Source organism: Alligator sinensis, unplaced genomic scaffold (genome assembly GCF_000455745.1).
Source record: "Alligator sinensis unplaced genomic scaffold, ASM45574v1 scaffold1192_2, whole genome shotgun sequence".
NCBI lineage: Eukaryota > Metazoa > Chordata > Crocodylia > Alligatoridae > Alligator > Alligator sinensis.
In genome coordinates this window covers 199,539-204,350 of record NW_005842312.1, presented here as the reverse complement: position 1 = coordinate 204,350, position 4,812 = coordinate 199,539, and the positions used below count along the sequence as shown (strand labels likewise).

General features: G+C 38.2%; 1 protein-coding gene across 2 annotated transcripts in view; it reads left to right on the top strand.

Moving 5' to 3' along the window:
- The window catches only part of GLRA2 (glycine receptor alpha 2), a 203,308-nt gene that overhangs the window by 40,611 nt on the left and 157,885 nt on the right, over positions 1–4,812 (top strand). The window lies entirely within an intron of this gene.

Sequence of the window (4,812 nt, the reverse complement as noted above, 5' to 3'; positions counted from 1 at the left end):
TGAGCTTGTTTGAAACATGAATTTTTAACATCAAATTGTTATTGTTTTCTGTAAGGAGAAACTAGTGATGCAATAGGAAAAAAAAACCCTTCCCAATTTATTTAATTTCTGTGGAAATTTTGTAATAAGAACACCACAATATCTGGATGGATTAAATAGCAGGAAATGCAAATGTTTATCAAGTCAGATTTTCAATTGGCATACCTTAATATTTTGAACAAAATAAGAATATACAGAGTGAAAATGAAATTAAGAAGTGATAGAGCAGACAATAAACAGAGGCTGTCATTTACAAATACCTCTTCTTTAATCCCAAGAAAGAAACAAATGTTTCCTTTTCTTTGAGTGACACCAGACGCCATCACACTGGAGGCAACAGTGCAGTTGGGTGCCATTCTTTACACAGATGGATAATTTTTCTGACATTTGTCCATGCTGGAAAAGTAATATTTCAGGCTGTCATATCATATTTGTAAAATTCACAAATCTAAATGAAAGCTAATCTGAAAGAAAGTAAACACTATTCATATTTTGTGCTAAGAGTATGGTTTCCCATTTGCATTGCATAATATTATCAGACAGTTTGCATAGTAATTATAAAGCACAATGCACAACATGAATTATGATTATTAGTTATATTTACAGTGAACATAAATTGTAAGAATATTGAGAATCACACACTAAAAAAAAGTAAAAAAACTGTTTATATCATCCACATATGCTTTCAATCCATCATACTATTACTTTAGTTGCATTATGAGGAACGACATTGGCGGGCACAAACCATGATGCAACAGCTACATCGCTGTAGCAATGCTCTCCCTCGCTATAGTGCGGCACTATGGTGACAAAGCGGCTAAAAATAACCATGCACTGCCAGCACAGCAGAGTAACAACAGCACTGGAGGGGCATGTGTACACACACCCACTATGCTTTAAATGTTCATACTCCTTTGCAAATATAAAAAGTGACATCTTAACACGCCTTATCTTACTGGAAAATACAGTAAAATCAAGGTAAAGGGAATTCAAAATAAAATATATAAAATATTGTTTATAAAAGTGCAGTGAATCTTCCATCCAGGAAGAGCACACACCAACTGCTGAAACTTCCTTTGCCTGATGAAGGGTTTTTGAACCCTAAAGCTTGCTTATAATTGTTTTCCAACTATTTAAGTTGGTCTAAAAAAAGATACCAGTTTCACCCAAAGATTCTTGTCTGCCTATGTCCTTAGACCAACACGGCTACAACCTGCACCCCTGTGAATCTCGGTAGGCACTGAATTAAAAATAAGGCATTTCTGATGCATTACTGTAATAACATAGATGCATTATACACTGCACTGGTAACATTTAAAAAGCATATAGGGGTGAAGTGTAATGCTCCCCAGTAGCCCCAGACCTATTTTATTGTTTGTTCTAATCTCTCTCCTCCAAAGGAATGAGGAGACTTCTAATCGTTGAGCTCAAGGCCAAGGGTCTAGAAAATGGGCATCTAGGCTTAGAGTCCTAAGCTAGTACTTCAGCTCAATGGAAGAAGTTTTTGAAAAATCAAGCTAGTTATTTCCAGGCTCAAATATGTATTCAGAAGCCTAATACAAGGCAATATGTATAAGTTTTTAAAGAACTTGGTTGGTGTTTGTGTGCTGCTCAAGGCATGTGGCAAGATGCTGTATTCAGCAAGGATTGTAACCCTGTAGGTTACAGAAATCTTTAGGGGAGGGGCATAATTTAGCCATGAGGGTAGGTGGATCACTTGTGATGTATATGAACAATTTTCTCATCCCAGTGAATGGAAAAGGTCACTCAAGCTTTGCTGATGGAAAGCAAATAGGGACCAGTTGTCTTTCTGCTGTATGGGGGAAGGAGCTCTTCTCTAACTGCAGACCCTAATTAATGCACAATATTTTAGACTCTCAGATTGTGCACTAATAAGACTCTGGGGTTTGAGAAGTGCTTTCCAAACAGTGTCCTGCTAAAGTCTGGGGTCCTGTGATAGGTAATCAGGAGTTCTGCAGAAAGACTGGGGCTAACAGGGGAACGGGCCAAGAGGCACTACACCATTCCCAGACCAATTTGCCTGGTTCTGCATTAGTCTTTAGGACAGGAGTAGGCGTTCCATGACAGAAGAAGTGATATGAAAGGATTCTGTGACTTTAGGAAATTTTAAAACCATGTATAGAGAGTGTCTTAGAGAGACATGGAAGAGCTGAGAGAGAGACCCTACTTAGGCCAATACTGTTAAATACATATTAATATTATTAATACTATAATAGCTCCTAGGGCACATACCTTTATTCAGGTCTCACAGAAATTAGTGAGACCTGAATAAAGAATTCAAAGAATGTCTTCACTTTAAGAGATGTTCTTTAGAAGTGCAACTGTAATTTTTTATTTTTATCTCAGGCAGTGGTAAGGATGTTCTATTGTCTTCAAGTATTCCATAGTCCTTCCAATGGAGTTTCATTATTGGAAAATCCATTATAATTGACTTCTATTTTATATATTTTTTATAGGGGAAAGCAAACAAACGACCAATACAAACCAAGAAAATGTAGTCCTGTAAAAATCTGTGATCATACCCTTTTCCGGCCCTGACACTGTAGTCTGTGTAGTTGGATCCCTATATATATGTGTCCACCCACTGGAGGTCATTGCAGCCTCTGGACATAAGTAACCCCAGTAATGTTACTGTAAAACCTGGCTTCTCTTCTCCTGTTTCCCAGTGTGCTCATTGTGCCATGCCTCAATATATTTATTCATTTATTAGATTTATATCCCACCCTATCCAATAACTTCAGAGTAAGTGGCTTACAATAAAAAGACAAACAACCCACAGAGAGAAAAAAAATGTCTTTTCCCCAAGTAATAGCCCCAAACCTGAGAACTCCATCCTCCCCACACCTGCACCCTCATCTATGGCTTCCCTGTGTACACCCCGACACAAGCAAACCCTACAGACAATCCCAGCTGTGCTTCCTAACCACCATTTACATCCAGATATAAGAAAGCTCTTCCTACTTTTTTTTCCCCACTCACTTGCTTCACCTCCTGGGGAGTTCCCTCCACCCTCCTCCAATGCCCCTTCCAAGCCTGCAACCCCTTCTCCTTCAAGGTCTCTTTGGAGTAGAAATTGTATTTCCTTTAAGACACTGTAGGCACCACCAACAGTAAATAATTAAATAACAATAATTACGTACGGTGAAGGTTTTCAACAGTCACTTGGAATCTCTGAATGGAAGTCTGACTTAAGATAGGTGTTTGTGCTACTTGATCCCCAGCAGCTCACTTCTGACTGACTGCACTGTTGATCAGAACCAGATAGATGGCTTATTTTACTTGGGTGAGGGGACATTTTGCTTAACTAAGTGACTTTCTTTGCTGCCATAGATGCTTATTTGATTATGCTAATATGTTCAAAGCGTCTTATCTATATCAGCTAGATACAGAACTGTTGCAACTTCCAGGGAAACATATTACAGCCTGATTGCTGCAGGTTTGACAGTAACCTTTATACACTGTCATTTGACTGGTCAGTCCAACTGACAGAGAGGGAAAATGCTATGATACATAGATCCAAAGTTCTCTTGAAAACATACATCTTTACACCTACATTAGTTTTTGAATCATCCAGTCACAAGCTAACACATACACATGGCTAAGTTACATCTTACTATTTATTTCTCTTGCATTACCATGCTGATCTACTTTCTTCTGGTCAATTTCCAAGTCAAGAAGATACACCCTGATTGGCAAGATACTAAATAAAGATACATTAATAAATTCTTAACTGCTTAAACCTTATGCAAGCCTTCTCTTCGGGGACCTTATAGAGTTCACCTTTTCCTACTACCATTGGAAAGCCTAGCCCTGGCACAGCCAACAAGGATTTAATATGGTATTTGGTGTCTTAGAATGTGATGCAGTTAAGTCCCTGACATTTGGTGTCCTCCTTCTCTCATCCAGAGGAACTTATGAACATGCAAATATTTCAGTTTGTTACACTGTCTTGTAAAGTCCAATTCAGAGGCTTTTGTTTGAAATATTTAGTTTTCATTTTCTTCTTTCTTTATGGTTGCAGTTACAGTAGCTATAAAAAACTTTGGAGGAGCCACCTAGGAAATTACTCAAACCATTTCAGAATATCTGTTTTCTTTTTTGTAATAGCTGTCTTTATATTGGATTTTCTTGTCTTCACAAACCTGGATGTTATGCAGCTATTCTGACTATTTCCATTCTATGATGTCAACTCCTGGTCCTGATCCAGTTATAAAATGCTATTGATGAACAGGGCAGAACATATAGGGTTATCTGTGGACATGTTAAAAAAAAAAAAAAGAATTTCGCTGCTAAAAAAACCAGGGTGTATAGAAGATTCAGCCTAGTACCATGGAAATATTATGAGTACTGACTCTGGACCTACATATTGCTGATATTAGTAGTTGGCATGTTCAAAAGTCAAAGGGGAATTGTAACCATGCTAAGATGCCTAATTTCACTCAGAATTCTATTTCCCCAGCCACATAAGGCATGCATATCTTAGCCAGACTTCTGACCTAAGAAGATATAAGTGTACATGGTCAATAACACAAAAAGTTTATAGGGGGTTGGAACCCATATTTTCTATGTCCCAGAAGAGTACCTTCTCCCCTGTGAGGAAAACATGTCTGTGAGCAAAATGAATCAAGGGCTCATTACCCCACCTGCTGCCTTCCTCTCCCTTCTCCAGTATCCACATCCCTGATTCCAAGGGTTATGTTCCCTCTTGTTAATGCTTCTTCTTTTCCCATAATCCTTTTCCTCTTGGCTGCC